The sequence below is a fragment of the Camarhynchus parvulus genome, chromosome 11 (genome assembly GCF_901933205.1).
Source record: "Camarhynchus parvulus chromosome 11, STF_HiC, whole genome shotgun sequence".
In the NCBI taxonomy this organism is placed as follows: Eukaryota; Metazoa; Chordata; class Aves; order Passeriformes; family Thraupidae; genus Camarhynchus; species Camarhynchus parvulus.
In genome coordinates, this window is record NC_044581.1 from 11324218 (window position 1) to 11335358 (window position 11141).

The window sequence follows — 11141 nt, forward strand, 5'->3', positions numbered from 1 at the left end:
ATATTCTCAATTTTCAGAGATGTGTGCCAGTTCAGTGGAGAAAGCACATTTCCAAATTTCTCCTTCCTGCTGAAGGCATGTCTCATACTGAGCAACACAATCTAGATCCTGATAATGGGTAGTAAAGACTATGACAAAGCTTAGGTGATGCATGCTGTGATTTTTGAGAAAAATGCAGAGCACAGAAAAAGTGTATGCCCTGCAGAATAAATTTTTGCTGGTATGTAGGATATGAAAGCAAGAATCTAAGAACAAATCATAGAGAAAGCAAAAGTAATTAGTGCTATGGCCACTTGCCTTCTTACTGTCTCACCTTCAACTTATCAAGGTGTTTGCTGATCATATGTAAGCAGACTGTTGCTAGGAAGGAGAAATATTTGGGAACATATTCTTGTTCATATTAATAATGAAAAGTAACATTTGATTCCCTGGGCACTTTTTCAGCTCAGGCTCTGAAACTGAACCTAATTACCAATGTTGCATTACAAAGTGGAGCCTTTTCTGCTCAGGGAAGAGAGCAGACATTAATGAGAGCTTCTATTTACTTTTTTTTAAAAAAAGATTTTCTGCACATTAATTTTAGTTTATTCAATGTGCCACTCTTGTCTTAAAGTAGCTGACCAACAAACACCGACCTCTACACCCTGTCATTGCCTTTTAGTTTATGTGCTTGATTTGCTTTATTTCCAGAGAGAAAATAAAACATTTTAATTTGATTTTACTGTCATATGGTTAGTTACCAACCTGAGATTTCAGTGAAATGTCCTTTGTTGAAGATTTAGAAAAACAATCAGTGTGCAGCAAATATTGATATGACTCTTAATGGCAATTTAGCTGATTAATATCCTTTCATGCTGCAAAGCAGCGTGAAACACAGCGTCTTAATGAACGCCAGCAACAAAGAGTGTACCAGGTGTGTTACTAAGAAACAATCTCTAGTGTGATTTAATTAATCAAAGCATTGCATGGAGCAATTATGAGCAACCTTGTGTAAGTGGCTGCAGTACAAGATCCTTGATTTAAAATTGGTTTTAAAGAAAGACATCATGGCTTAATAACTATGCTCTACTAGTCATAGAACAAACATTCTCTTAATCTGGAATTTGTTTTTTGGTGGGTTGGTGAGTTTTTCTGCTTTTGGGGTTTGGTTGGTTGGTTTTTTTGTAAGTGGATGGGGAAAGGCAACACTAATTATTTTGAGTGTTAGCTGGATGGATGAAAAGTCACTGATCTATTGAATATGTCACTGAATTATATTCTTTCAGTTCTTTTCACCTTGCACTTCACCCAAATCTGCTCAATTATTTTTTAAATAACTTTCTGAGAGCCTGAAGCTGCTCCTGCTCAGGAGAGAACATTCCTGACCAACCTCAGGTGACAGCCAGACGTGTATGTGACACTGAAGCCAAATGGCCTGAGCTGTGCTCTGCCACGTTAGCAGGGCTTTTTTGTGGGAGATTTAGGTGGAGAGGTTTCAGCTTGCAGTCACAAGATGTAGAAGGAATTGAATAATTCCCAAATAAGCATCTGCCCATTCCATCCAAAACCAGTTGAAAATCACTGTAGTCCACAGTGCTTAACTGGGAACCTGAGGCTTTTTTTGATTAAGCAGATTATTGGAATGCAAACCTGTTTGGAGATCTAGGAAGGTTTCCTGAACGCTGTTCATTGGAGGAAAAATTATTGTGGCTGACTTACTTTCCCAATAAAAATAGGTGAGTTTTATCTCCGGCCCCCTGGCTCTCTTAGTGAGTTTATGGTTGAAATATGTTACCATAGTGTAGCTAATTCTTCTGCTATAAATACTTCTCTTTAAACATTGAAGTAGTAAAGCACTCTGTTTGTTTGGGTTGTAGCATAAACTATTGATGTGTGGACTTTATCCAGTCCAAATTCCATGCTCCAAAAGAAACATGCTGTATACAGTTACACTACTGGTAAGGTCTTTCAGACTCTTTCCTTCTTGCAGAAATTGTGGGACAAAAGCATGGGCATGAGCTGTTACACAGATGCACAATTATTTCCCTCTTAAAATTCTCTGCTGGACATCTGTAGATGAATTTCAACCCTTCTATAAGCTGGAGACAATTGAAGTCAAACAAAACTTCAAACATTAGCCCTGCAACATTAGCCTGTGCAAAAACCACAGAGAGTAAAAACCAATATCTGGACTAAACACTAATGGATGAAGAAATTTTTATGGAAGATGAAAAATTCTGCTACTACTCAGTATTTAGATTTCTGTTCAGGGAACTTTTGAGAGCTTGTCAAGTCTGTGTCATTGTGGTTTAAGATTTCACAGTGGGAAACACAAGTGAATATGCAAACTGTGGCACAACTTTCACTAATCTTATAATGGAGAAATAGAGAAAGACCTAAAGCTTTCATTCTTAGATATGTGCAGAAACTTGGTGTGCAAAGGCCATGGTACATGAAGACCTTTCAGTTCCTATCAGGGCACGTCTCAGGGCTTCTGGGATACCATCTGCAACCATGTATATGCACTGAGAAAAATACATGTGCATTTTTGAACACTGGTTAAACATAACATTAATTTTTCTTTAAATTAAGAGCTTCCTGGACTGAAGCTCTTATCTGAACTGCTTAATGTTGTTTCTGAAAGCAATGTGCTAAGGACATGCAGCAAATTATTTTAAAAATTGCTCTTGGTGCTTATTCAGCTTCCTTCTAAGTTGTGTGGAAAGTTTGTACAGTAAACTTGGATATTTTTTATGGAATAAAAGGAAGGAGGTTTTTCAGTTTCCCAGTAAAGCTTGGAAAGAGAAGTTGAGCTCAAGAAGAGGATGGACTGGAGGACCTCAAGTGCTCCCTTCTGACCCATTCCATTCTGTGATCCCTGACTTTGCTTTTGTATAGAATCAGAGAGACCTGGGTTGGAAGGGGCCCTTGGCTGATAGTCATTATTTTAGGATTGGGTTTTTTTTTGTCTGTAGAGTTTCTTGAGTTGTAAAGGCTGCACTTATCGCTAACATTATTTACTTTTTTTCATCTTGTGTTCCTGACTGCATTTTGTTTTAAAGAACCTTGGTATTTAAAGGATATGCATAACAGAGCTAAGATGATCAGAGCATAAAGTCAAACTTTGGGTTATGTATTGCCTTTGAGCATAATTTTTTTTACATATTACATGGGCTGAGGAAAAATAACAGTGGAGAATGTTCTGGGTTATATTTGTGTGGATCTGTCTTCAGTTCCCCCAAAAGATATAGAGCTTGAAGTTTAGCCTGAAAGTCAACCTACTCTGCTTTTTTATTTTAACACATAAAACTTGCAGGTTTTAAGATCAATCATGCAGAGCCCCAGAGGAATATCACAGCAATAAAATATCTGCCTTGGCTGTTAATTTTCTTGTTAAGGCAAGCCTTTAACTATGTACATTGCAAATCAGACCACTGTAATACCTCTAAAGTGGAACTTCATCACATGTTGAAATTTAATGTTAAACACAAGCTTAAATCCTTCATTTTCCATCATAGTCCTTAAAGAATGGTGGATGAGGTTCACTTGACTCTGAGAACTGCAGGTTTAAGGCAAACAGTTTGACCATCTTGTCAATGTGATAAAAATCCTTAAAGATCCTTACTGAGGACAAAGAGCTCAAAGATTTCTTCATTTCCCTTCTTGTATCCCCAATGCATAACCATTGGAGAGGAGAGTTTTTACTTCTTTCTACAGATGTTCTTTAAACCTGCTGCTGACAGAGGCAGCAGTTACTGCTTCTGGCTTTGGTGACTGCTTTGGATTCCTCTTTATCCTCTTTCTTTTGCTGAGCTGGAAGCCCACATTGGCTCAAACCAGCACTGTCAGCAAAATATGCCAGCCTAAACTCTCCTGATTCCACACTCTAAGGAAAAAAAAAAAAGATGAGTCCGCAGAACATGAAAGTTCTTAGAGAACACTTCCTTCTAGCAGGCATGTGTAGAACTCCATATGTAAGGTTTTTTCCCCTTGGATTCTGGGATAGAGGGACTAGATATGCTATAGATATGGCATATAGCATATCTAGATATGGAATGAAGGTACATCTGATAGATGGACATAAAACATGCTGTGCCTCACAGAGGAAGGAACAGCTCTTAATTTTTGTCATTGTTTTGGTGTTGATGGTAATTTGACTATATCTGAATGTGGTGAACATAAAGTAGGTGTTTTAGACCCTTGTTTCTTCCCATTTCAAAGCTGTCTGCTCAGAGCTTTGAACTCTCTGATAAACCTACTTAAAAAGAAAAATAAATGCAACCCCAACAACAACAGAAAGACATCAACCCCATCCACCTTAATATTAAAATCCTCAGTAAATTCTCTGCTTTGGTGTTTTTGAGCTCTGATTTGCCTATAGGCTTGATGATTATAGGCATCACACAGTGAAACCTCTCCTCTATCACACTGCTGCCAAATGTGACTCATTCCCTAGTCCCACAGTCCTGCAGGGAGCTAAACTGTGCCAGACCTTTTCACAGCTTATCTCTGTCTCTGTGCTGGATCAGCTGTGCTGGCTGACAAGTTCTATCACTATCAAATTGAGGAATTCATGAGTCATGACGCAAGAGTTGTGAAATTAACTTTCCAATCAAGGAGCTTATTCACACATAGATATGCACATGTATCCATATCCTCACGTGGACCTAGATGATACAATACATAATTCCATGTACAAGGCTATTGTATTTCTTTTGACCTCTTATTTAAACCTTTAAGCTTTACATTTCACAGTGTTTTCTTTGCATGCTTGAAAGCTAGGAGCAGCTGTTTTATCTTAAACAAAAAAAAAAAAAACCCACTCATTTTCTTATTTCACTGAAGATCTCTGGAAACTAGTTTTTCAAAGAAAAGAGGAAAAGAAGTCCAGAGCTGAGCAATGTTGTTTTGGTGGGTCAGAGTCAAGGTTGAAATACAAACACATTTTCTGTCTGTCAGAAACAGTTCTCTTTTTTCTTCAGTCTTGTATGACCGACCCTCTTGAAGGAGTAGACCCTGCCAAAGCATTTGCAGCAAGGTATTTAAGGCTATACCTTTGTATATGTGAGATCCTACATTTCCATGCTGCACTTGTAAGGCAGGAACATAGGCAGGTGTACAGTTTGTGATTGGAATGGACTAAAACGTGGCTATATGACAGAAGTATATACTTCTACAATGTATAAAGGCATGTTTCTGATTTAGATTGCAGGAGCATAGGTTATAGATTAAGACTTCCAAATTGTCAGTGCTTCCATGCTTCTACATGGAAGTAGTCGATACATAATATATGGCTTGCACACATTATGTTGTTTTTATCCAGTTTTCTCCCCATTCCTCTGTTTTCTGCTTTAACACAATATAGATATATAGATTGTGCTGTGCTCTGCAAAACTTGCAGGTGTCTGCTATTGCTCTTCAAGGATTGCAAAGGAGTTCTGTCTCCCTCTTCTTTCCTTTTATCTATGGGCCCTGATTTAGTTGTAAGAGAAATAAAAAAGGGAGGAATGTAAAATGTTAAACAGAGTGAAAACTACAAACATTTTTGTTTTTATTTATTGGTTCAGATAGCTAAATTTTCTGGAACAGAGCTGGTATCTGAGAATGGCAGATGAAACTCTATAAGTTGTGGAAGAATTTGCCCAGTGGAGCGAGTTTTACTGATGGCAACCATAGCTTGGGTAAAAAGCTGTGGATCTATTCACGGTGCTTTCTAACATGTAGACTGCCACTGATCTCCATTTCCCCTGGGAGAAACAGTAATGTGTTTAAACCTGGACATGGTAAGATTTTGGTTAGATGTTAGGAGAATCTTTCTAATGGCAAAAATGGGCATGGATCAGGGTATTAGCCATTTTCATTGCGTTAGCTTGCTTCCTTCTGACCTGAATTCATTGTGAAAACCAGAGCCTACATCAGAGGTGTTGCTTACATAGTTAATGCACCTGCCCCTAAGTTTTAAAGGCAAACGTGTGAATTAAATCCTTCTGTACTGGCCCTCTCTGCAAATGCCTGTAGCATCTGAGTGGTTCTACACTGACTGTGCTCAAGTTCTGTACCTAGAACTTGTGTACTGTGTAAAAAAGCTGAAATATTGCAGATACTTAAGATGTAGCTGCATGTATTGCAGCAGGTTTCTCTGGGTTTTGAAGTCTTATGTTTGATAATTTGATAAGCATATGAAATTTAAGAGTCTAATTAGCATTGTATAATACAGTGTACAAAATGCTGTTTATATATCTCTCACTGATAAACAGGGCATTTCATGTCATAATGTCTGAACAGTTAGCTGCATGCATGCTAAATGCTGCTTTTAATTAAACAATAAAGAAGGTAACAACCTTTATTGTATTGTTGTAAATTTTGACATGGTACAACAATTTGATTCCTTAAAAATTAATTGCCTAGGAGTGTGTTTAAGTAATATTGATTATGTTGGTGCTTTGTGTTGATCTGTGATACTTAACCCAGCATTTAAAATATCTTTTTTCCATTTTACATTTGTGATGCAAGAATAAAAGCAAAGTACAAAACAAATAGGCACTTGAATTCTAATAGCAATAAGCAATAAATGTCAGGCATCTGGAAATTATGGTTGCAATTTCATCAGAGTACACTTTGTTCTATTATGCCTGCATGAATTTTGCTACAGGCAAAATCTATTACAGATAACAGTTAAGAACCTTTCTAATCTACACAGATAGTCATGGAAAAATGCTAGAAAACAAAATGTTGGAAAATGTAATATTGCCAAGTAAAACTGACACTCAGAAAATAACGTTATCAAATTTAGAATTGCGGAGATAATTTCTGTAAGATCGTGTTGAATCAGAAATTTCTGGGCTGTTTGGTCCTGCTGAAGGGCGTATAACTAAAAACATGCAGTGTATCATTAAATGTGTTTGTGTACTCCAGATAGATAGATGTTTATCTCTATACTGCAGGCTAGTTAATTTGTTTGTTTAATGATTGTTACCTGAAATAGCAGTTACCAAGTTGGGACTATACATTAGAAGCCAGTACTTTTCCATTGCTAATGACTGGATTTGAACAGCAGCAATTTCTGCTCCGGGTCATCTCTATTGCCTGCAAAAGTGTTCATGTCATATGTTTTATCATGCATTATGATGCTTTACAACACTTTAATTGACTCTGTAAAGATTTACTGCCTGTTGATCAATTAGAATTCTGTCAAGTTCCAAAAGTAGATGGTTCATTTTACATAGCATCTTGGTGCCAAAGTGCCATGTTCTAGACAGCTTAAATTTATCCCGAGTTACACAGGAGTAACATAACATAAAGCTTAGACATGAGTAAAAATGACACTTGCAGAGACTCTTAATATTTTGCATTTATACTTTTGCTCTGGGATATAATATAGGATTGAATATTGATTGATTTGTGCTCTTTAAACAAACTCTTGAAAGTGGGTATACTGGATGGATTCCACCCATCACTACCTTTTTAATAAGTTTAAATTTTTCTTTCAGTGTAAATATCAGTCCTAGAGTTTTTTATACTTGCTTAGGAAGATGTCTTATGCAACAATAAAATGTGCAAATATATGATTTCCATTGGCAGTTTGCTTTCTTCACTAATTAGGCATTCTTTTCAATAACCACTAAGAGGAAGATATGCTCAAAATTTGGTTCCTGCAGAAAGCAGGACAATAATGGAAGTGTTAAAACTTGTAATTGTACAGTGGTTGCAGTTGGGGTTGTTTTTTTTTTACTAATAGGTGTCTTGGTGAAACGTCATGAAATATTATAATAAGCTTAGTGAATGAATCATATCCTGCTTTGAAAATGTAGCTTCTGTCCTGATGAGTCAAATAGTCATAAGGGAAAGTCTTTGTGCACAAAATGTTTAGGGGATGTAATTGTGGAAGAATTTTAAGGAATGAAAATTGTTTTTACCTTTTGATGTATGACTCAACATCAATGAAACTGGAGAGCTGTGAATCTCTAGAATTCTTGTCCTACTTTTATTTAGAATAAAAAAGAGCTTTAAAAAAGTAGAAGCAAGATTGCCTCTTTACTAGTAGAACAAAACTTAAAATGCATCTTTTACTTAGTGGTCTGGTATTTGGACATCCTTTAGGTTTGTTTGGTTTTAGTTTTTTTTGTTGTTTTTATTTTTTTTAAATGAAATGTAGAAAACAATCTTTGATTAATGTAAAATACTTCATTACTTGAAACAGAATCTGTTTCCAGTTTTGATTATTTTGGAGATCAGAAAATATAATGCCTTCTCTATATAATTTTTTTTCTTTTGAAAAAAAATTCTCTTTGGCCATGAAAATGTTTCCTAGTGCTCTCTAAAACTGAGTAAAAGATCTTTTATAATGGTATTTTAAATTTCTTTATGTTTAACTGATAGGTTTGCAATCATGTAAGTGCTTGGGGAACAAATGCTAGCTTGCACTATTTGTATTTAGAAATGTTTTAGTTGAACAAAGAGATAGAATTTGGCTTCAGAAAGGCAAAACAGATCAGTCAAAAATCCCGTGAGCAACGTGGTTGATTGGTTTGGGAGAAATGTATGCACTTGTGTTGATTCCATCAAAGATATGTAGATTTTCTGGGTCATGAAGAAGAGCCTATGCCAATTGTCCATGTAACTTGGCTAAAGAGGAGATTGTCTTCCCTCTCAGGCAGATGGATTATGTTCAGAAGTTGATGGCTCTGTCTGTGAAATGCAGGAGTTAAACTGGCCATGGCAATCTAAGAATCTTTCCTGTTTCTTTCCTGCTCCCTTGCCCCATTTCTGGTGATGAACACTTTAGCACCAATACCACTTGATAATGTTGGCAGCTGTGCTTACAAAGGTTTTAACAGCCCATATCTCTCCTCCCCAATTATATGAGCTAAACAATCCTGAAGGTGAAAATGAATCTTTATATTAATTGTAATCTCTTACAGTACTTGTGATGTCTTCTCATGGGTGTTCTTGTTCTGAAATATATGATCAATCTGACTGAAGAAATATAAAACCACTTTCATATTTAATATCAGAATGAAAAAAGCATATTAATGCCTTTGATGCCACAAGGGTTGCAAACCCTAGGGCTAGAATTTGTCTTGATTGTGCATATCTATGAATTTTTAAAGAAAAGAGGACAGATTCTGACTTAAATGAGACTACATGTGTGAGGAGGGTTCATATTTCAGTAGTTGTAAGATCACAATCAGACTTTAGTCTTTTGGCACTGTTTTTACAAGGAGATAGAACATGCAACCATGGGAAAAAATGGAACTCTTTCTAAAGATGTGTGCTGTATTAAGCACTAAGTTAATATTCAGTTTGCAGCTGGTTATACATAGTAACTTTTATATTCAGCTCAAATACTTATTTGAATAGAATTTATTCCAAATGGTGTTCAAAGATCGTCTCCCTGTATACTTAGTGGAATGTCATTTTGAATGAAAATGGTTCATCTGAATAAATTTGTTCATAATTTTGCTGATTATGAGAAGAAGTAGTGTATTTTCATGTAAATTTTTGGTCCTGTAAGCTTTCTATCTCTGTTTGTTGAAGTTTTATACTTGAGTAATTTAAAAATTCTTGTTAATATACTAAAATGTACAAAGCATCTAGAAATCTATTCCTTCATTAACCTGAGGGTTTCAATTCAATTACCTGATATATGTTGAGTACTTGAAATGATAGTAGTTTATTCATTTTGAAGCCCTTTACTTCCAGTGATCACAGAGCCGCAGGATATGCTGAGCTGGAAGGGACCCACAATGATCATCGAGTCCAGCTCACAGCCCTGCACAGCACCATCCCCAAGAGACACACTCTGTGCCTGAGAGCATTGTCCAAACGTTTCCTGAGCTCTCTCAGGTTTGGTGCTGTGCCACTGCCCTGGGGAGCTGTTCCAGTGCCCAGCCACCCTCTGGGTGAGGAACCTTTTCCTGATATCCAAGATAACCCTCCCTGAGACAGTTTTGTGCCATTCCCTTGGCTGCTGTCACTGTCACATGGAGCAGAGATCAGTGCCTGCCCCTCCTGTTCCCCTCTCAAGGGAGCTGTACCTGCACTGAGGTCCCCCCTCAGTCTCCTCTGCTCCAGGCTGAACAGACCAAGCACCCTCAGCTGTTCCTCACAGAGCTTCCCCTTGAGGCCCTTCACCATCCTCATGGCCTCCTCTGGACATTCTTTCATAGCATAAGATCTTTCCTGCACTGTGGTGCCCGAAACTGCCCCCAGCACTGGAGGTGAGGCTGCCCCAGCCCAGAGCAGAGTGGGACAATCCCCTCCCTTGCCCAGCTGGTGATGCTGTGCTTGCTGCCCACAGGACATGGGTGTCCCTCCTGGCTGCCAGGGCACTGCTAACTCATATTCTCCTGGCCATCAACCAGGACCCCCAGGTCCCTTTGCATGGCGCTGCTTTCCAGCATCTCCTTCCCCAGTCCATCCATAGGTCCAGGTTTGCCCCATCCCAGGTGCAGAATCCATCACTTTCCCTTGTTGGACCTCATGCAGCTGGTGATTGCTCAGTCCTCTAATCTGTTGAGGTCTCTCTGTAGGGTCTTCATGCATAGGAGAGAGTCAGCAGCAGAACCCCAGTAGTGACAGGTCACCATCACCCCTTTCACTGTAACCCCTTGTGCCTGACCCAGTTGTGCACCCACCCCATGATGTGTTTGTCCAGCCTTGTGGTGGGCATTCAGCATGCTTGTAAAAGACAGATCAAGTCGAAGTCCCATTTGAATTACCTTCACCTTGGTCTTCACATATAGGTTCTTTTCGTGGTACCAGAGAAAAGAGGTCTTGCAAGCTGTGCTTGGCACCTGGGTCAGCTTGCCAAAGATTGTCACTGAAGGTCTCTGAACAGGAGAAATTAATTGTAAAAAAAACTTCATCCTTTCTTATTGGTAACGTAAGTTTCACACACCTTATGATGAAAACCATAGCATGTCCATGTCCTAATTTGAGTCTGGACAGTAACAAATTTCAGGCACTTTTGGCTCTCAGATGAATTATTTTTTGCTTCCTTTCTCCTGAGTCCTTCCCCCAAAATACTTAAACATTTGATTACTTCCAGTTTGCTTAGTCCAAACTTTGTGCCTGGAGGCTTAAATATTAAGCTATCCTATCCTGTAGTTACACAAACCTAACTTGCAAAGTGTCTCCTTTATTTTATGAACAAAAGCTGA